The sequence below is a fragment of the Arvicanthis niloticus genome, chromosome 15 (assembly GCF_011762505.2).
Source record: "Arvicanthis niloticus isolate mArvNil1 chromosome 15, mArvNil1.pat.X, whole genome shotgun sequence".
NCBI lineage: Eukaryota > Metazoa > Chordata > Mammalia > Rodentia > Muridae > Arvicanthis > Arvicanthis niloticus.
The window spans coordinates 37,429,028-37,453,019 of NC_047672.1; the positions used below are offsets into that span (position 1 = coordinate 37,429,028).

The window sequence follows — 23,992 nt, forward strand, 5'->3', positions numbered from 1 at the left end:
TAATTAACTTTAAAAGTCAATCCATAATAGCAGCATGGTCAAGGATGACACATAAGGATTGCTCTGTGGTCAAGACCAGGTTACATAGTGAGTTGTGAGCCAACCAAGACTGCTGAGTGACAGTCTATCATCTCAAAAATATCATCCCACCATATCAGAAAATCTTAAGACATCTTATTTAACTAAGTATTTGCAGTGCTGTAGAGTACAGTGTTGGGCACTTCATAAAATGATTTATTTGACATGAAACGAAAATGATTTTTGTGGATTGTATCCATTTAATGAGGCCTTTAATTTCCAAAAATACTCTGTTGTATATGGCTGTAAGTTGGGAGTGCCAGAATGGGATATTTTGTGTGAGTTTTAGAAGGTACATTGAAGCTATGCAAGAATAGGAGTAGGGAAAGTCAGGGGGTACCATTCATGATTACTATAGCTCCTGTTTCTTCTATTCAAACTGCCAGATCCCCTGGGATCTGATTTAGTATCCATATCATAGCTTCTGCCTCCCTTAATTCCAGGACCAAATATGTATTTTAATTTTGAGGTAGATACCAGCATCTGAGTGCAGGCATTCGCATTACCAAGGTTGAGCATATAGACATGAGAGACACTGGGGGCTTTCAAGCAGAACTTCCTAAGTGCTGTTATTTCAAAAGCTTTACCTTATCTGTGTTTCCTGGCTACATCATAGCCATTTTTCATTCTAAACTGCTGCCTATCAGACCTATATATCCTACATCAATACAGAAGAGCTTCATAAAGACCATTTTCCTTTCAGGGCTGGGGTGATGATTTAGAAAAGATAGCACAAGATTTGCAAGCATAAGGCTTGGGATCAAAGTCCCCTGAGTGCATAAAGCAATGGAAGAGTGACAGTGGTCAGTGCACGCGTGTTTGAAATTGTCTAAAGGCGTGTTTAATTTTTAAAAGCCTGCTGTGATAATGCACATCTGTAACATTTAAGGTGGAACAGATCTCCTGAGCTCACTAGCTAGCCTTTATAGAATTGTTATCTCCAGGTTTAGTGAGAGACACTAACTCAAAAATAAGGTGGAGAATAGTAGAGGAAGACACCAAGTGTTTATGTCTGGCTTTCATGAACAAAGCAGCACACATGTGAACATATGTACACACAAACACACAAAGAATGTTTCACCTCTTGTCTCATTTGCTTATATGCTAAACATATATATATATATATATATATATATATATATATATATATATATGATTCCTCTCTAACTGAAATACAGCTGATAAAATGGTGTTTCCATAGCCTGTATGAAATGTTGGAGATGATTATAGCATACTACTATTACCTCTAAAAAGTCAGTTTGAATTTTAATTTCAGTAGTTTAAACACAAACAGATGTGAAATTCATCAAAAAGTTATCTGTGACTTTATTTTGATTAAGTGGGACAATCTAAGAATATTTGTCTTATTTAAATCTTTAGCTGTTTTCTACTTTTAGGAAATGAGTGTGCATTAATTTATCATTGAAATCAGCAGCAAAACAGAAGCTTTTGTGATAATAAAATCTTTTTATTGGATATTATATTTACATTTCAGATTTTATCCCTTTACCCCTTTCCCCCCACCACCCAGGAACTTTCTATCCCATCCTGCCTCCTTCTGCTTCTATGAGGATGTGCCCCCCCCCAACTCCTACCTCCCTATCCTCGAATTCCTCCCCACTCGGTGTTCAGCCTTCATGAGACCAAGGATCTCCTCTCCCATCTATGCCCAACAAGGTCATCCTCCCCTACATATACAGATGGAGTCATGGGTCCCTTCCTATGTGCTCCCAGGCTGGTGGTTTAGACCATGGGGATCTCTGGTTAGTTGGTATTGTTCACTCCTCATGGGGTCACAAACCCTTTCAGCTCCTTCAGTCTTTTCTCTAACTTCTCCATTGGGAACCTCTTGATCAGATCAGTGGTTAGCTGTGAGCATCTGCCTCTGAATATGTCAGACTCTGGCAGACCTCTAAGGAGACAGCTATATCAGGCTCCTATCAGCATGCACTTTCTGACATCTACATCAGTGCCTACCTTTGGTGACTGCACATGGGATGGATACCCAGGTGGAATGGTCTCCAAATGGCCCCTCCTTCGGTTTCTGCGCCATACTTTGTCTCTACATTTGCTCCTTTTAGTATTTTGTTACACTTTCTAAGTAGGACCGAGGCATCCACACTTGGTCTTCCTTCTTCATGAGCTTCATGTGGTCTGTGAGTTGAATCTTGGCTATTTTAAGCTTTTGGGCTAATATCCACTTATCAGTGAGTAAATATCATGTGTGTTCTTTGTGATTGGGTTACCTCACTCAGGATGATATTGTCTAGTTTCATCCATTTACCTAAGAATTTCTCAAATTCATTATTTTTAATAGCTGAGTAATACTCCATTATGTAAATGTACCACATTTTTTGTATCCATTCCTCTGTTGAAGGACATCTGAATTCTCTCCAGCTTCTGGCTATTATAAATAAGGCTGCTATGAACATAGTGGAGCATATGTCCTTGTTATATGTTGGAACATCCTCTGGGTATATACCCAGGAGTGGTATAGCTGGGTCCTCAAGTAATACTATGTCCGAGTTTCTGAGGAACTGCCAGACTGATTTCCAGAGTGGTTTTACCAGCTTGAAATCCCACCAACAATGGAGGAGTGTTCTTCTTTCTCCACATCCTCACCAGCATCTACTATCACCTGAGTTTTTGATGTTAGCCATTCTGACTGATTTGAGGTGGAATCTCAGGGTTGTTTTGATTTGCATTTCCCTGATGACTAAGGATGTTGAGCATTTCTGGGCCATTCAAGTTTCCTCAGTTGAGAATTCTGTTTAGCTCTGTACCCTATTTTTAATAGGGTTATTTGGTTGTTTAAATTTTCTTGAGTTCTTTGTATATATTCGATATTAGTCCTCTAATGGATATAGGATTGGTAATGATCTTTTCCCAATCTGTTGGTTGCTGTTTTGTCTTATTGACAGTGTCCTTTGCCTTACAGAAGCTTTGCAATTTTATGAGGTCCCATTTGTCAATTCTTGAGCTTAGAGCACAAGCCATTGGTGTTCTGTTCAGGAGCTTTTCCCCTGTGCCTAGGTATTCGAGGGTCTTTCCCACCTTCTCTTCTATTAGTTTCAGTGTGTCTGGTTTTATGTGAAGGTCCTTTATCTACTTGGACTTGTGCTTTATTCAAGGGGATAAGAATGGATTGATTTGCATTCTTCTACATGCTCACCCTACCTATTCAATATAGTACTGAAAGTCCTAGCCAAAGCAACTAGACAACAAAAGTAAGTCAAGGGGATACAAATAGGAAAGGAAGAAGTCAAAAATTTCACTATTTGCAGATGGTATGATAGTATACTTAAGTGACCCTAAAACTTCCACCAGAGAACTCCTAAACCTGATAAACAACTTCAGCAAAGTGGCCCGATATAAAATCAACTCAAACAAATCAGTAGCCTTCCTCTAGTCAAAGGATAAACAGGCTGAAAAAGAAATTAGGGAAATGACACCCTTCACAATAGTTACAAATAATATAAAATATCTTGGAGTGAATCTAACCAAGCAAGTGAAAGACCTGTATGACAAGAACTTCAAATCTCTGAAGAAAGAAATCAAAGATCTCAGAAGATGGAAAAATCTCCCATGCTTCTGGATTGGCAGGATTAATTTAGTAAAAATGGCCATCTTGACAAAAGCAATCTACAGATTCAATGCAATCCCCATCAAAATTCCAAATCAATTATTCATAGAGATAGAAAGAGCAATTTGCAAATTCATTTGGAATAACAAAACACCCAGGGTAGAGAGAACCACTCTAAACAATAAAAGAACTTCTGGGGGAATCACCATCCCTGACCTAAAACTGTACTACAGAGCACTAGTGATAAAAAACTGCATGGTATTGATACAGAGACAGGCAGGAAGATCAATGGAATAGAATTGAAGATCCAGAAATGAATCCACATACCTATGGTCACTTGATCTTTGACAAATTAGCTAAAACCATCCAGTGGAAAACAGACAGCATTTTCACCAAATGGTGCTGGTTCAACTGGAGGTCAGCATGTAGAAGATAATAAAATCTTTAGAGCAGGGAAAAAACATCACCTAACCATGTGGATCTAAGTCCTTCAATTTAGACAAGTATATTCATAGGGTGATCTAAATGTCAATATTGGCTTCAGACATGAAAATGACTTTGGGTTGGGACAAGGAAGTAGGCTCAGATATTTTGGTCATCCTGATAAGCCCTTAGAAACAGTGATCACAGTAGGGTTAATGAAACTTTGTTTATTGCCTTGCTTGTTCTTTGACTATTCATGTTTACTGTCTTGCTTGTTCCTTGACTATTTGCGTCTATTGTATTGCTAGTTTCTCAACCTAGAACTGACCTTAATTCTTGCATGTATTTAAAATGGTATAAAAGTAAAAAGGAGGAGGGGGAATGAGATAGGAGTTTTATAGGGAGGGGAAATGCAGAGAGGGGATGACATTTGAAATATAAAAAAATAAAACATCCAATAAAAAAGAGAGTTTTGTATTTTCTGAAAAATTCTTGATAAAAATCATATTTAAAAACTGAAAAAAAGAACAAATTATGCAATTAGAGCTACACTTTCAATACACCTTGCTCACAATCAGCTGACAAACTGTATGCATACAAATTTGAAAAACTGGGCATATTTTCTAGTACACTCTTTGACTTCCCCTATGAATGGGTTTAATAGACTTCTAGAAAAATTTACTGAAAGTTTATGTTCAAGATCACACATTTATTAAAAAGAAACATTTACACATTTATATCATGCAAATACATGCATATCCATCTTTTGTTATACACTCAGAAATACATGCACACTCAGGGCAATTTCTTCTCCTAATACCTAATTCCAATTGTTGAATAAGTTCAATTACTTTTAAAATATATTTTACTATATAATTATACTTATAAATGCACATATAAAAATTATCTTGGTGTATGCTTCTGATCCCAGTGCTCAGGATTAGGCATCAGGAGGGCTGTGCATTTGAGGCCATCATAGGCCACATAGTGAAACCTTGTTAATAAGGAAGAGGAAAAGAACATTCTGTTTTGGAGTGTATGGCACTACATTCAGAAGAATACAGACAGCACGAGTTGGTGTCAGAGGACAGGACATTGGAGGTAATAGAAAGGTGAGGATGAATACAGAAGTTTAGGAGAAGAGTTGGGCACGAATATTTTCAAAATATAGTGTATGGGAGTCTCAAAAAATTAATGAAATAATTTTTAAAAAGAAAGAAATTTAAAGGAATAAAATCAAGTCAGTTCTTCAAAGACGAAGAAACAATGGCAAATAAATTTATTAAAATTCTTCAACACTCTTGAGTATTGAGAAAATGTAAATCCAAACTTTTCTGAGATTCTATCCCACTTCAGTCAAAACAATTACAAATGCTGGCAAGATTGAAAAGGTATTAAGTATATATGAAAATTAGACTGGAGAGTCCTGAAAAAGCTTAAACATAGAGCTGCTGGAAGATCCCCTAGACTGTCCCCAGGAATATGCACAAAAGAATCCAAATCAATAGGAAAGTTGTGAAATCAAAAATTTGAACAGATAAATGAAATAAGGTATATATATATATATATATATATATATATATATATATGGTTGCACTTTATTCACTCATCAAGAAAAAAAATCACATCAGTTGCAAGAAAAGAAATATAACAGAAGATCACATTAAGTGAAAAAAGAAAAAAGCCAAGCCTCGGCAGATACTGTATGCTTTATCTCATAAATAGAACTTTTATTTATGTATGAGAGAGAGAGAGAGGAAGAAAGAGAGAGAGAGAGAGAGAGAGAGAGAGAGAGAGAGAGAGAGAGAGCAGGCTCAGTGGGACAATGCTTGCCAAGCGTACATTATCGTACATTATGTCTGATTCCCAGCATCATACACAGAAAACCATAAGGGTTGTTTCAAATTTGGAAAGGGCATAATAGGGTAAAGGGGAAAAATATGGTCAAAATATATGATATATTTAAGTGAAATATTACTATAAAATCTATCATTCTAAACAACAAATATATTATAAAATACTATTTTTTAAATTATTCAAAGAGCTAAATTTGGGAACAAAAATTGAAACCAATTTCCACATATCTATACAGTTTTAAGAATATTTAAATAATAATTCTAGTTTTATAATCCTTCATGTTAAAAAGTGACAATCCTATAGAAGATTTGGGGGTCAAAGTCTCTTTTAAAATGAAGTTAAGTGCTTTATTAACACTTACAAACATTCTCTTGAAAATTTTCAAAAATTAGTTCTATTCACAGCCTACAAATCAAGCAGACATTCATCAGCAAACATGCAAACACCCTTTGACACATTTACTCTCTCTGTCAAGCAAACCCGCTATTACTGATAATCCTTAGGCATAAATAAGACTATTAATGACATGGGAATATGGATTAAATAATTTGCAAATCAAAATAAGGTGAATATTTAAATGACATAGATAACAAACATACAAACCGCTTTCTATCAGCATGTCTATATGGCACCCAAGCAGGATTTCACTATATTTTCTGGTAGAATTATTTTCCCAAGTAAGTGTTAGCATAGAATATTATACTACTCAGAGTGGAAATGTTCTTCATAGTTAATAGTCTGGATACCTGTGGGCAAGTCAGACACCTTCCACCTTCCAATCAACTACCTGATTCAAAGGACATTCAGCCCATAGCCAAATTTTAGCTCCACTGCATATCTTTGGGTAATAGACAAGCTAAGAGCATTTGTTGATTTTCAAATGGTTGAGAAAAATGAAAAGACAGCTCATTGTGATGTGTAAAATTGAACATTATTCAAACTGCAGCATGCATAATTTTACTGGGACACAGCTCTCTTGCCATTTGCAGATGTAGCTACCACAAGAACATAGACCATGGAAAAGCCTCTTTAACTAGTATTGTATTGTATAAGTAAGTATTTATTTATAAGTATTGTATAAATAAAAAAGTGAGTTGGGCATAAAACCATCACCATAAGTGTCAAGTAAAATGCAGAGCTATTTTATTTTACTATAGAAATATTTCCTGGAGAATTATTTACATGAAGAAGAGAAACATATATTACTATATACTGTAGTTAAATGGCTAACAATAAGGGCAGTCAGAAACCCTTGCCACTGCTCTTCCAGACTTCTCAGGTTTCATTCCCAAGACAGCTATGGCAGGTAACACCTCTACTTAACTCTAGTTCAAGGGATCCAATATCATTTTCTGGCCTGTGCAAACACAGCACAAATACAATGTACAGACATACATGCAGGCAAAACGCCCATATACACAGAATAAAATAAAAGCATTTATAATAATTTTACTGTGAAGCTAATCTTTTCATGTTTTCCAAAGACTGAAAATTTTTCTTATTTTCTATTATCACTCTATATTTCTTCCTGTAGAAGCACAGATCTCATAATCACTGTAAAATTTAGAAGTTCTCTGAAGCTCCCTATACAAAATATGCAAAGAAAAAGAAAGATACGGGAACTGAAAACAATGCATAAAAAAATTATGCCTCTCTGTTACACTGTATGAGCTGAAGATAATGTGCTAGAGGCAGTGATCGTGACTCCTGATAAACCCAATCTTAGTGACAAGTTTGCAGCTGTCGAGCTAAAATAAAGTAATACCCTTGATGTGTTCCTTTCTTATGTTTAACACTCATAATCCACTGTTTCAATGCTCTGTCCACACCACTTCTTTATAAAAGCCTCCAGACCAAAATTACAGGCAGATCAAAATCTTAACAACAGATACCCACAACTTTTAACTCTGCTTTAATCAGTGGATGACAAATCAAAGACTGGAGGAAGTAGGCACTGACAGAGAACATCAGCTTAATTATTTATTTTTAAATGATGATAAAGTTCCTTATTTGATATTTTCAGTTCTATGCAAATATGTTCATTAGAAAGAGGAGAGAGATAAATCATGACTGATTTTTAAACTTCTTTTGTCATTACTAGGCAAATTGCTTTTAATGTTTTAAATATGTAAAATTTTACATAAAACATAGAAATACTAAAAAGTACTCACTGTTGAGCACTTAATTTTCATTATGCTGTGTGATTGTTTGTATATGCTCGGCCCAGGGAGTGGCATTATCAGGATGTGTGGTCCTGTTGGAGTAGGTGTGTCACTGTGGTGTAGGCTTTATGACCCTCATCCTAGCTGCCTGGAAGACAGTATTTTGCTAACAGCCTTCAGATGAAGATGTAGAACTCTCAGCTCCTCTTGCACTGTGACTACCTGGGTGCTGCCATGCTCTTGCCTTCACAATAATGGACTGAATTTCTGAACCTGTAAGCCAGCCCCAAATAAATGTTGACCTTATAAGAGTTGCCTTGGTCATGGTGTCTGTTCACAGCAGTAAACCCTAACTAAGACACCCTGTTTATGACTCAGTGTTATAATCTAGTTGACAGTACTATTCCCATTTTATAAATAAGAAGACAACTTCATTGTTAACAGGACTATGAAATTAAATTTCCAGTTTTGAAGTTATACGTGAGCCTACTCATTGACAGCAATCTCTATTCTTTTGTATATGACAACAAAATGTGAGTATATACATTCATTCATAACATCAAAACACTAGGCAAAATTACTCTGCAGTTTAATAAATTAGTGGCATTCTTACTTTGGAGATAGTTAATGAGAATGCCCGCTTATGACAGTTATGGAACTTTATCTTTAAAGGTTTTTTTTGCTACATGTCTGCTATTCTTCAACAAGACAGCTGTACAAGTAGAAATATAAAGACTAAATTGATGGTCTTGTCAAATGTTACAGAAATAAAATGAAAATCTTACTAAAAAGCCAGTCTATTTATTTTTAAGTTGCCAGGTCAGAATGAGAGCGATAGCCCTTATTTGTTTTACTCAACCCATGGAGCTCACAAATGAGACTGTGTATCCCAGTACATGACACACTTAGACTGACATTAGACATGGTTTAAAGTTCAAAGAACAGGTCCATGCAATTGCTCTGTTTATGTGGAGCTGGGTAGCTATCACAGGAGTGACAACATGGTTAAATGTTGTTAAGACTGTACACAAAGCTCAGAGATGTAAAAGAGACTGGACATTTATCATCTGTCTATGCACATCTGTCAGGTTGGAGTTATGTCTGGCATATTAACTGCTATATAAAAGGCTGGACTTTTATGCTAGTGATTCCTGTGTAGTTTATAGCACACTGCCTACAAGAATAAACACTGTGACATGAGAACATTGCACCAGAACTGAAGAATCTTTAATCCTCTAGCATAGAGTTTAGAGTTTCTTTATTAAAATACATATATTTACATTTACTCGTAGCTTTTTTAAACCAAATCCTTTTCATAAGGGGCCCTTGAAACTCTTCTCTTACATGAATGAATGGGTGCTTTGATTTTTAAATATTTTTGTGCCTCTGTTGTACTTCACACTGCACCAGGCTTGTACATACTCAAGAAATCATAAATGACTATACAACTACTGCTAATACCTAACACTCCCTATAAAATCAATAGAAGTCCATCAGCAGTCATTGAGAGTCACCAGCAGTTGTGATACCATTATCACATCTTTGGAGTTGAGAAGTCATACGCGCTGCATTGCTAAAACCTATGGAAAGCAATCACTCTGGGACTTCTTTTGCTCATCAAACCCCAAGTTGGGAAACTTGCATTGGTTTTAAAGCTATATAGACTCAGGATTTATTTGGAGAGGCATTAAATAATCCAATTCTCATTTTGGATTTGGGCAAAGTATTTTACATTGAATCTTTGAATTCTTCTAACTGAAAATAAATACCTCAGAATTTGGTATGAGAATGTAGAAATATTCACAAAAAGTACATAATACAGTTTGACAGTAAATACTAAATAAATTTTTGACTATTTTTTTTTAAATTATGTTTCTCTGCTCATCACCTGTTACTTTGTGACAGGTCCAAATTATTAAATTTATATTTTACTCAGCATGTATAGATACAATCATTTGAACTCTTTCCCGGATTTAACTAGATAATTCAACTAATCAATAAGGAAACATTTCAATTTTCCATTTCATAAGTAAATAAATATTTCCCCAAACTGTGCATTCCAACAGAGTGAGACCTGTGCTGCTTGGACTGCTTTTATACATTTATTATTCACAAATCATCTGGAAAGCATCTGTCATGAATTCAGAAATAAATGAAGCAACGCTTATTTCAAATGCTGCATAAAATTAAAGAAGGAAAATATATGCATGGTCATAAAAGTACTGCAGCAAGTGGGATAACTGGTAAATTGTCGTTTCTAAGACAAGGCATAGAAGATACAAAACTAGAACTCTTACTCTGAAGGCACTCCTTCCCAGTGTTCCTCAGCTCCAGAACCTTTATATGCTGAAGACACTCCTTCCCTGTGTTCCTCAGCTCTAGAGCCCTTACTCTGAAGGCACTCCTCTATGCTTCCCAGTTCTATGACCCCTAAATCATAAGTCACCCTCCCATGTGGTCCTCAGCTCTAGAAAGCCTTTACTCACAAAGAAATCTTCCCTAGTTCTCAACTCCACAGTTCTCTACTCTTGATTGCTAGAACTCTAACTTCCTGATTTGTCTCTTATAGATTCTTTCCAACTACACCACCACATTTTGCCTTGGGCTCATATTACAAAATGCCTTTCATACATTTTCTTGGTCAGGATTTTCCCCCTAGTTTTCTAGGAATAGCTTTTTGTGTAAAGCAAAAATAAAAATGCAAATTTCTCCAAATTTTGACAGAACAGGAAAGTAATTAAAACTAAAATGGCAATATTTTCAGAGTTGAATTAGAGCGTCTAAACTACTTTATTGGAAACATAATATTTTTCATTGTGAAATATACACAACATAAATACACCATCTTATACATTTAAGTGTGTTCGGTTTTGTGCAGACATCCTTGCGATCTAGTTCTAGAAGTTTTTCTTCTTTACCAGCTTTACTCACCAAACACTAATCCCCTATTTGTTCATCATTCTGGAACCCACCATTCTGCTTTCTCTCTATTCACCTCAGGATTACTGCAGATACCACATATTAGAAGACACAATAGCTGTCCTTTTGTGACTGGTTTATTCTATTTAGCAAAATGTCTTCAAAGTTCATCCACAGTGAAAAAGTGTCAACTCTTCATTCTTTCTAGACATTATATTATAATGTATATAAATCTTACTTTGGCTTTCTATGTACAATATTGACTTTGTTTTATAAAGAATAAAATCAATTAGAATGAAATAGAAATTTGAATATTCTAGTAGTTTTAATGTAAGTAATTGCTATATATATATATATATATATATATATATATATATATATATAGAAGCATACAAACAAGACCTAACATTTCCAGGTCTGAGAAGGTATATTTCAATATATTTTGCATAGTTTTTAAGTAATGGATAGCATTAGCTGTTTGGTGTTGACAGTGAGCTAAAAATCTTGTGTAACAGAGTTAGAAGTAAAGCTTCCTTAAGAGCTCTTCAATGCTCCACAGCACATTTTTTTATCCACTCTTTTATGGACAGACATTTGTGTTGTTTTACCATTTTGCATTCCAAAGGATGGGTACTAAAACATTCTTAATGTAGGCAGAGGTAGGGCGTTTTTATTCCAGCCATGGTTATTTGTCAATTTATGTAAATTACAAGTAAATGTCCTCACATCTTTACAATTTGGTATTTTTTTAACTGTTCTTATTTTATTTATTTGTTCTTTTTCAATTGAAAAGTTCTAAGGTTATTCTGCAGGATGAGTGTGGAGTGGAAGAATCTGCACTGTCCAATTTTATGGAATTTGAGGACAAGAATGACTTTAAAGTCCCTCCCTATAGTCTAATATGAAACCCTAGTGACTAAAAAAGGCAGCACCAAATAGGCTACTTGTTTCACTTTTTCTCACCTTTAGGGCTTGTTCCTCTTCACTATTTGCAGAAACAGCACAAAACTAACATAGATGAAGAGGGCCAGGCTCAGAAAGCTGAAGATAGCCACTCTGGTTTGTTTGTTTTGTTTTGTTTTGTTTTGTTTTGTTTTGTTTTGTTTTGTTTTTTGTTGTTGTTGTTTTACAGTTTACCAAATGTGTCTAACGGTCCAAGTGACACTCCAAGGTGTAACCCCAGCATAGCACACAGTGCCCATGCATGAGTGTGCAGTGCAAGTCTGTTCAATGTATAGGAGCACAGAGTTCACAAAGTATATTCAACTGGTCTTAAAAATACATTAAAATACATCTTGGACTCATTGATAACTCTGTGACCTAAATAAGATTAAGATTCCCAAAATCCATCTCATGATAGTCCATATTGCTGTTGGTAAATCCCAGCTCTTTCTTGAACTGAATCCAAAGGCTATCATTTCCTTCACCAAATTCATGGAATGACATCAATCTTTCAACCTGTCTGACCAGGAGGTAAGAAATCTGTTTTTCTCTGGAGGACCTGACACTTCCTGGCCCTCCCTCTTTTGCAAGTATAATGGTTTGTGAGCCTCATAAGATTAGAATTTCTGATTATGTCAAAATCTGAAGAGCAGCATCTACACAATTTGCTAACTTCTTTTAATCTCATAAATGCACCAAGCTTTAATAAATAAAAGTGGATATCATCCTAAAAAGGCTACAGACTTTTAGTATTGACAATATATTATTCCTTTTCTCTAACCAACTCCAGTCATACAGAGAAAGATATTTTAGCCTCAGGAAAGTATCCATATTGTGAAACTGTTTGCACTGAAGTCTGAAAGACACCGAAAAACTCCTCAAGGCATATTCTTCTGGTACCTTGGCACTAAAATGCTAAATATAAGCACATTGATGTAATTCAAAGCCTATGTACTGAGTAAAATACATGATTTTCTATAGGAAATAATGCCTAAAGAAAGGTAAGTTATTTGTTTCCAGCTATAAGAAAAACTATTACTTAGGTCTTGAGAACCCAAATACACATTCTGGTGATAGGGTTGATAACAACAAACATGGCGGTAAGATTTTACCTCCCCAAATATGCTATCCTGGTTTATTTTTATTTTTTTGTATTTATAATTAATTTTCATTCACTTGCTTGCAGGATTGCTTCATGCTCTGTTATAATCTTAAGTAGATTTTTTTTCTTAACCCGTATGACTATTTAATTACAAGATGCCTTTATTTTGAAAAACATTCATAATTATTTAAGTCAGTGTTAATATTTAATATGAAGACTCAAGTTGACTTCACATGTATACAAAAATATTTTACATTCATATGTTTCTAAACAAATATAATAAGAAAACAATTTCTAAGATTTTTAGGCAATTGAGTTGTTTAAGAATTGTTTTTCGTGTTCTTCACTCAAAAACTACTGAAATAAATTTAATTTACACAAAAGATATTTTCATTATACTTGAGATTTTAGAACTAATTAACTTTTTGATAATCTGTTGAATTTTTAAAAAATATTTTAGAGGAGATTCCTGGCTTCTCCTAATCAGAATGTTTGTAGTACACAGTGACAGAGTAGGAAAAAAATGAAAAATACAATTCCACATTACCAGAGTGTGATCACAGTTGAGCACTGTTATGGACAGGCCATGATTTTAGCACCAGAGGCAGAGGCTACAGAATCCATCGGAGGGGAGACTGGACTACATTATGAGACCCCTTATCAAAAATATTTTATAACTCAACAAAACACATCATGTGCTTCTATGGGAATGTCCTAATGAAACCTATTATTTCATACAGTTAACAAATGCTAACAAAATTATCAGCTATACAAAATAGAGGTCAAAGTCAGGTGAGGAGCAGCTGTTGGGAGATTAACTCCTAAAGAAAAAAAATGAATGAAAACAAAGAGGGGAAGGCACTCATGTGTATGTCCTGTGTCATGTTGGCGTTGTTTCTCGTGTGTCTCATATCAAGTATTCTACATGGCAACGACAACCATATTTGAGAGTTAATTGGGACAGGAACAATCTCTGAGGACTGTGTATTTTCCAACTTCTTCATCAAAACAGCAAAAACTCCCGAGACTGTGTTCTTGTTTTTTAAAAATTAGTTAACAGACTTTCGTTCACATTTTGGTTGCTAAGGTAGAAAATATGCTGGGCTTGCAGACTCTGATCCTTAGAGAGCCACTGTGGTTCCCTCCTAGAGGGTTGGCCATGTTACAGTAATCATCCTCCCAGGGCAAATATAATTAAGGTAAATTAGTTGGTATCTTTATTTTTTGTGTCTTCCCCTGAGTCACTTTATTCTGAAGATTACTGTTTCTCTGAGTTCCTAGGTGAATTAATTAAAAAATATTTATATTATTTTAAAAATCAATATATACCTACAAATATATTATGCAGTCTGAACACATTCTATTTATGTGTTTAGAAATAAAAATGTGTGTACATGTGTGTGCACATGTACACATATGTGAGCAACAATTGAATAAAAGAAAACATGAATTTGAAAGAAAGCAAGGGAGTATATGAGAGGCTTTGGAAGGAAGAAAGAGAAGGTGAAATTATACAAATATATTATAATCTGAAATTTTTAAAAATAGTTTTAAATGGGACCTCACTGTCAAAAACTTTATGATAAATACAGCATGCACATTATGAAAGTAATGTCATCATTCAGTAATATATATATATATAACTTAAAACCAGATCATCCAATTCCATTGAACAAGCTTGCCAAAGGTATGTCTTTAGTTAACAGTAATGTGTTGAACATATTTTTAACAGTTCAGTATAGATTCTAATAAGCCCGTCTTGAGTGTGGCTTATAAGACTCTCCAGCATCCCTCTGCCTTTTCTATCTTATCTCTTATCTCTTGTAATTCTGCCAACATATGTTCTAGTCAAAGTAGCCTTGTTTTGCTCTGTAACTGAACTGTTTTGATATGTTGGCTCAGGCTCCTCCCCCTACTCCTTACCCTTCTTGTGCTTGCTAAATGAAGTTCATATTTGGTTTATGTCAACTTGTGCCTGTGTATGTGTGTGTGTATGTGTAGCTTCTCCTTGAATGTCTTTATACTAAACTAGCTAATGTCACTTTTACTCTCTTAAAATACTTCTAGAATAATTCTAACTACTTTGAGTTTCTCTCCTGTTTTGGATTTTCTGTCTCCCACAAATACAAGACTCAAACTTGAAATATCTTGTTTCTTTATCATATATTAAATGTTTCTTCCAATGTACAGCATAAAACAGGTTCAAATATAACATGTTTTGAATGAACAAATAGGGGAAAATTGCTAACAGACTTGCAGCGAAAGGAAGACCTTTATTTTTTGTAGTACATTAATACAGATACTTCAATACTTTCTTGAGTTTCTTGATATCCTTTTATCATGAAAATCTAAACATTTCTTCTTAACTAAAAATTTATCCAGTATTGTTTACCTTTCATTTTAATAATAATATTTTATATATGAAAATTAATACATATATACAAAAAATCTTGTTGCTTTGTGTTCTCCATTCTCCCTTCCAAGCCCACCTAAAATGCTTCAGTACAACTTAATGTTCATTTATTTATTCATTTGCTCATTCATTTTTAACCCACCATGTTCAATTAATATTGACTACATGTACATAGGTGTGAGGCCATCCACTTGACTACAGATAACCTCTCAGTGTCCAATTCCCTCCCTCAAAATAATGTGACTTTTCCTCTCTCATTAGTCTGCTGAGTCTTTAAAATGATATAACAAACATCTGGACACATAAATATTTCAAGATTTATATATATATATATATATATATATATATATATATATATATTACATAATAGCAAGAGTATATTTTCTCAGATTATGGACTCTGAGAAGACTTGAGAACCTGGGTCTATTAACAGTGTAATATTCTGAGAAAATTTCCAAGCTGAAGTAGCAATATTCAGCACAAGTAGGATAATTCTGATGGAGCAAATATAATAAATGATGCTCTGAGGGTGTTTGTCATTTTGCTGATCTTGTTAAGATTTCTATAGCACAACAACATTTTATCATAAATGAGTAAGTTACAAAGATTGACAGAAACTGTGATAACAAATGTTCTGAGAACACATAACATATGGGATGTTCTTACCACAAATATTTATTCTTTGAGAATCAGTATTAGTTAAACTACTTCCATCTGGATAAGTCAATCTTAGGTGGACTGTTGGAGTGCTATAGCACTATGATAAATGAGTTTAATATAATCATTTTTAAGGAAGACTGTCTCCATAAATCCTACAAAATAATATATAGCAGTTTTTGTTGCTGATTAATGCTAACTAATTGTCATTCTATAATGACCGAAGCCAGGCTTTCTCAAAATTAAAACATGTCTATTTGTTTTTTAAAGAGTTTCTAGTAGACACTGCATTTATCAAAGCACTATAATCATTTATTTGGGGTCAGGAAATAGTATAAAGTCTCCTTGATAATATCTTACTTATCTGTCTCATTTTTATAACCTGCTTTTGGAAATGCCACCACTCAAGCTGGTTCACATTCATAAACACATCTTCTAGGAAGATGAATTGTTTATGGAGATGACAGTTCAAGCCTACACTCCTGGTGCTGTCTTAAAGGTATCTAGAGCCAGGTATTTGCAGCACTGCACAAATCTTTAGCAGTGCTATGGGCCTCTGGAAAAAATATAACAGTTAATATCTTAATCTACTTATGATTATTTCACTCTAGGATGTGTTTACATATGAGAATGATAAGATGGTAGATCAGTAACAGTGAAGTTTAGATAAACTAATACTTTCCCCTCCTTAATTAAAAAAGCTAAACAATCCAAACACTTTACATATAATAATCATGTCTGAAATTACAAAGCAAAGCAAGATAGGGTCTATTTAACATGATTTCCCAATTGACTTTGGTGTTCTAATGAATAAGGCATCTCAAGACTCCTAGTGTGGTAGTTTTGCGGGTTTAATTAAGAATACAGTTCTAGTGTGAGTCAGGCCCTAAATCCCCCAGTTATCTCTGTCTTAAAGGTACATTCTATACTGAATTGTAGCAAGTTTATTATCATCAAAACTCTAATTTTCAAGGTAAATAAACTGATAAATTAATAATGCCAAAGATTAAAACTTATTAGCATCAGAAAATCAACTGTAGTCAAATATGCTTCTAATGATAGATGAGAATGGTACCTTTATACTTGTGAATATGTAGCTATTGCTGTTAAGCTATTTAGCTAGATTAGTTATCAATTGTTTTTGCTTGTATAGTTGTATATCACTATAAGTTTCTCTGTGTAGAAAATGAATAGGTAAATGAAAAAATATCCTATTAGCGAAATGAATATTGGCTTGGAAAAAGAGAATTTGAGCATAATATCATCATAATATTACCATCAGAAGACTGACCACTAGAAACGTTAAGTAAAGATTTACTACAGTTATTTAAAAAGTGTCAAAAGGGGCTGGAGAGATGGCTCAGTGGTTAAGAGCACTGACTGCTCTTCCAGACGTCTTGAGTTCAATTCCCAGTATCCACATGGTGGCTCACAACCATCTGCAATGAGGTCTGATACCCTCTTCTAGTGTGTCTGAAGAGAGAAATGGTGTATACATAAAATAAAATAAAACTTTAAAAAGTGTCAAAAGGTTTAAATTTCCTATATTACTTTTACTTATTTATTAAAATTTTGTTCAAATGAACTTTCAAATGAGAAAGTCATGCATCAAAGTTACCCAGATGCAAAGTCTACACATCTCAATGTGTATCTGTATCTATACAGTCAGAGTTGCCATTTTGAGGCTCTAAAGCTTCATATTGGTCTTTATACTTCATTATCAAATATATTTTTATATACTTGTCCTCCACCAAAAATAAACCAAACAAACAAAACTCCATGACAGGGTTACAACTAGAAAAAATCAGCAGAGTAATAATATTATAGACTCCCGTGACTTATTACCTGTCTACCCACACAATTTGGTCCCGACAACAGTGCCAAGTATAGGTTTTGACATGTGGAGTGGATCTTAAATCCAACCAGAAAGTGGTTGGTTACTACCTTGACATTTGTGTCACAAGGTACCAGGTGCATATGTTGACAGGGTGCTCATTGTTATAGCTTGATGAGTTCATAGCTGGATAAGATTGGTGATTCCATTTCTCCTCTAGTAGAGTCCATAGTTCACCCCAGCACTATGAAATCTAATCAATAGATATGAAGCTTCTAGTTGTATATCACCTTGATCTCTATGGTATAACTCAAATTGTGGAGTCTTTAGCAATATGCACAATTACGTTTTTGAGGGTAGCCAATAACATAGGCAATAGACTGTAATGTTTGGTAATTTGTGGGATCTCGCTTGTCAGCAACCCACAAAAGGGCAATCCATTGTTGGCACTGAGCTTTTCATTTGTTATCTTGTAGTATCTAGCCCTGGCATTTTTGTCCCATTGTACGTTAATTATACATAAAATAGTTTTTAACATATAAATCATTTTATTTTTATAGGAATATTAGAAATTTTCTAGCAATTTTCAAATACAGAATTTATAGCCATAAACTGTAATCACTATTATGTGCAATAGATTTTTTGAATATATTCCTCTCATCTGACTGGTCAAAGTATGTCCTTTATCTAAAATTCCCTCCAAACCCTTGTAGCCTTCTTCCCTGAACCCCCGACAACAGACAACAACCATTCTACTTTCTCTGAGTTCAGTTTTTGTTTTTTTTTTTTTTTTTTGAGCTTGTCTTTCTGTGCTATGTTTAGTTCATTTAGCACAATGTCTTCCGGGCATCCATGTTGCCATGAATGATAATATTCTCCTCTTGTTTATATACAAAATAGTATTTCTCTGTACATATTATGATTCAATATCAAATTGAAGGGGTTGGAAACCCAGGTTACACAGTCAAACATCACAGTGTATGTTTCTATGAAAGTGTTCTGGTTGTAAATAATATTTTAATTGGTGGGGTAAACTTTGAATAATCTAGGCTGCATTTTATAATATGAATGAACATTATCCTATCAGCTTAGAGCTTGGATTAATAAAAAAAAAATGATAAACCAATCCTTAACAAGCCTGATTCCAACATCAGCCATTGTATTTGCAATGTTACTATCTCTTCTTAGGGCTCCAATCTGACAGCTTCCAGACTTGAACTACAACATCAGGTCTTTCTTGTATCTTGTAATAGCCTTGAGCATTTGAAGGACAATATTAGCTCCTTTGGGGGGACATTTTGAAGCTAGCCCATCCTAAAGATTTTGTAGTGCCTAACCTCTACAAGTATGTGAACAAATGTATTAAAATACTCTCTACGCAAAGTCACAAATACACGTAGTATTAGTATATTTTTTTCTGGAAAACCTTTAGAATTTCACAATTTAATAAGAAGATACCAGTAAAAAGAATAAATAATGTCACATGTATATTCCTCAGAAGAATTTTCTGCTTAATAAATTTATTTACTTTATTTTTAGATAGTGTTTTCAAGGTCACAAGTACAAGTATCTTACAAATAACTCATGAACTCTCTTGTTTCTCTTCTGTTACTAAGGAGTTACAAAGTCAATAGTGCTAAAGAGAATTTGTAATTAGAAAGAGATATTTTTTCAGGACCAAAGGGTTTTTTTTTTTTATTATAAACAGGAATCTGTGATCACAGACCATAACTAGGTAGTATAATCACATATATGCATACTGTTCCTTATCCCCTCTGCCTGTTGCAATGCTATTCTTATTTAACAGCTACTTCTGGAAACCTTGACTATGACATGGTTGTTCATGCTTGACTATTTCTTCTAAACACCCTTTTTATTTTAGCATTTTATCTCTCATTGCTTGCTAACCAGGTGAGCCATTTACTATATTGCTTAGTTCTACAGACTCTACTGTAAGATTAAAAAGAAACAAAAACAGCTAGATAGTATTGAAAAATAACTGTCATCCAGACATCCAGACATTAAATATAATATGTAATCATTGTAGGAATATGGGAACAATAAAAAATATAATTATAAACAACAAATTCAGACTATTTTCCAAACAACTTAATGTAGTAAGAGAAATGAGAGACCCAGAAACTTTCAAGGGTATTGATATATCCCCTTTCTTGAGTATTGGGAACATAAGTTCTTAGATGATTGTTCAAAAATAATTCTTCTTAACCTGCACTGAATTTGAATCTTATAAATAGATGGAATAACAAGGAACTCATAATTTTAACAGACTTTGATTTCCAGAGTAAAGAGATCTCAGAGAACTAGAAAGAATTATCACTACCCAAGTTAATACGGAGAGGATCTGAAGAATTCTCTCTGTGGCAAAGAGGGCTTGCTACTTTCCCAGAGGATAAGAATTCAATTCCCAGGATCAACATGGTGGCTTATAACTATCTGTAACCTCACTTTCCGGTAGTTCAACAGCCTCATCTGGCCTTCATGGGCACCAGGCATTCACCTGATACACAGATACACATGCAGGCAAAATATCACTATACATACTTTTTAAAGGTGCTTACTGCTCTTCCAGAGTACCTGAGTTTGGTTCCTAGAACTCACATGGCTGCTCAGAAGCCTCTGTAACTCCATTTTCTGGGGATCTGAATCTGTTTTCTCACCTCACTCGTGTGCATATGATGCGTCTGATCTCAAGTAAACATACACATACACACATGAATAACAAAATGAGACTTAAAAATGTGTAGCAAATATTACTATTTGCATCAGTTTTCTGAAGGAAGGTAAAGTGTAGAACACTTTTAAGGAATCTTACTAAGTATGTGGGGGAGTCAGATGAACGGCAATCGTTTTAAGCAGGGCAGAACGTTCTCTCTGTGGCACAGATGGAAGGACTTGTAATGAGCACGGAGACTCCTGCAGAAAGTTAAAAGGGAGTCCTTGGTGGGATGCGGATGATGGAGTGGGCAGTCACAGCTTAGAAAGTGGGAAGAAGAAGACAAGAGAGGGTTGAAGTTGAGGCGATACTCACTGAGCAATATACCCACTGTGGTAAAAGCACCCATATAACCAATAGTGCTAACGGTGATTTCGGTTGAATGGTAGAACTTTAAAGACCCAAATAGAATAAAATATTACACGAGATCAGACAAAGGTAGATGTCAAGAATGCAGTAGGAGAATACAATAGGTCTGCGCAGGTAAAATAGAGAGAGCTCATGAGGAGGTAAGGACACCCCAGAGATCCTGTACAGGAAATTTTTGTTTGTCTCTCATACAATCTATTCCAACCAAAGTTTTCCCCTCTCTCCATTCTTTGAATTTCCTGCACCTCCTCTGTCCCCCAGATAAACTTCTCCATTTCAGAAAAGAGCAGGCTCCAAAAGACAACAGCCAAACAGGACAAAACAAGATACAATAAGACAGGGTGAAAGCCCTTATATCGAGTCTCTCCAAGGTGACTTAGTGGGAGGAAAACAGTCTTAAGAGCAGGCAAAAAGAGTTCAAGATACACTCGATCCTCCCACAAGGCATTCTTCAAAAGCAACAAACTAACAATCATAGCATATAAGCACAGGATCTGGTACAGACCCATGCAGGGCCCGAGCTTGCCCTTTAGTCTCTGTAAGCCCAGGTGAGCCCTAATTTCTGTTATTGAAAGCATTTCCTGAAAACCAAATAGTTTGAAGGTCTAATGTTACCATCCAGCTGAAAGATTCTGGATGTTTCTATCACGGTATTAGATGCAGCCTTACAAATTATGCAGAAAATGTTCTGTTTTCCTAAAAATATTGCTTTCTTTTTTTCTTTTTTTTTTTTCTATCTACATCTCTTGGAGAAAATGAGGCATGATTATAGAGGCACTTTGGAAAGAATTTCATCTTCTTGCAACAGTAATCACTTGAGAGGAATTCAGGAAAAAAAATAAATCTCACTTTTGAAAATGTGCCCTGCTTTCAGGCAGTTTCTGTAGATCGCTTGGCGTTGGTTATCAACTGTTCCCAGATGCTCACTCCACAGTTCCCATTGCCATTCAGTGTGCAATTCATAGCAGCTTGCCTTCTGTGTTTGATGTTTCAAGGTTAGTTTGCTATAAATTGACCTCTGTCAATGGTTCTGATCTGTATCAGTCAGTGGAGTAAGTTTCTATACTGGGGCAAAGGTAAAGTCACACAATACACCACAGAGACTGGTTACTGGGAGACACATATAGATGCTAAGACACATCATCCTGTTGTTAGTCAACTCTGTATCATCTCCCAAACACACATGAGGTTTGTAATAACCCGTACAAGTGATATATGTTAAATGCAGTCCTTTAAAGGGGAATAATGAATAAAACTGATTCTGGAGAAAAGTACCCATAGAAGCTGAAAGAAAGCATCAGATCTCCTGTTATTGGAGCTGTAAATCATTGAGAGTCACTATGTAGATGCTTTGGACCAAGCCTGGGCACTGTGTAAGAACACTAAGTGCTCTTAACAGCTTAGAGTATTATTCTTAAATTTTTAAAAGCTACTGACTTAGTTCATGTCATTGGTTTGCTGCTGTTGCTGTTGTTATTATTGTTATTATTATTATTATTATTATTATTATTATTATTATTATTATTATTATTTCTTGCACACCAAGAAAGCTAAAACAAGATAAACCCATTTTTGCATTAATTATTCATTTATTTATTTGAGACAAGGTCTTACTCTGTATGATATCCTAGCCTGGAAATCAGAGTAATGCTTCTGCCTTATCATCATCCCAAGTGCTAAGATTGTAAGTGCAAGGAATCATACCCTGCCTTCAAGGCAAACTCCCTTGTTTTTGTTGGGGGGGGATGCACTTGTGCCATGGCATGTGTGTGGCTAGCAAAAGACAATCTTTAGGATTCAGTTCTCTCCTTACACACTGAGATCATGATATTAATCTCAAGTCATCAGATGCATGCAACAAAAACCTTCACCTGTTGAGCTAGCTCCCCAAACTTAACATATGTTTTTTAAGAACAAGAAATGGGAGACATTTTAAAATGATCTGGAACTTTCCCACCTGGCATTCTTAAACTCTACTTTACAAAATATGGTTGTGAATTGTGAAATATGTAATGAATGTGAAACCAGAGTTCTCTAAATCAAGTAACAGTATTTCTACCTTATAACTTGAGCATATTATGATCATGACAATAAGTTAAAATACAGAATTGTCCTTGTGCTTGCCTGATCATTTAGACCATAAGATGATAATGTCTTTGAATCAAAAAAAGTTATCATTTTTTTTTTTTTGCTTTTTCATTAATCATTTCGTTTGTTTACATCTCAAATGATATCCCACTTCCAGGTTGCCCCCTCTACCACCTCCTCATTCCATAATATCCCACTTCCCGGTTACCCCTCCACCAACCCCCCATCCCACATCTGCCCTCACCCCTCCTCTTTGCCTGTATAACTTATAAATGCTCACATGATGATGAAAGTCCCTGGAAGCTCTTGATTAGGTTTTCAGTCTCTTCTTGACAAGATAGTCCTGTGACAACAAATTGGATTCATAAAATAAAAGTCTATAATTTGGACTGAGGATTTTGTCTTTGAAAATCTAGAATTTGGGAGCACATATCCTCAATAAAATCCAGTAAATAAACAGTGTAAATGTTAAAGCTACTACATCTGAAAACAAAAGATGACCACATGACAGCTGATCCAATTTTAGAGCCAGAGTGGTTATTGTTTATTGTCTATTGTCTACTGTCACATTTTTAAGAATGCTGTCATCACAGCATTAGGGATCCAGGAAAGATATGAGGTTCATGGGGAGGAAGTACCTGGCCATGAGCATTAGAGTCTAGATACAAGCACACAAGGTGAAAGATGAAGGTGAAGATAGTGAAGATGACATCAGCTCAGGAATTCGGACCCAGGCTGTAGAACTGTTCATGTGGCACTCTACTTAAACTGTGAGAAATCCCAGAATTTTAATTTTCAGTGAAAGGTTGCTATGAAAGTTAGAAAATGAGT

General features: G+C 35.0%; 1 long non-coding RNA gene across 3 annotated transcripts in view; it reads right to left on the reverse strand.

Annotated features, from left to right (window-relative positions):
• The window catches only part of LOC143434559 (uncharacterized), a 116,778-nt gene extending 93,146 nt beyond the window's left edge, over window positions 1-23,632 (reverse strand). For 2 of the 3 annotated variants that reach the window (XR_013104158.1, XR_013104157.1), the window contains exon 1: window positions 23,442-23,632. This is a non-coding gene — a long non-coding RNA (uncharacterized LOC143434559). Of the gene's footprint in view, window positions 1-20,803; window positions 20,965-23,441 lie in introns of all 3 variants that reach the window. The other variant, XR_013104159.1, reaches the window with a different exon arrangement.
• Between the last annotated feature and the right edge of the window lie 360 nt (window positions 23,633-23,992).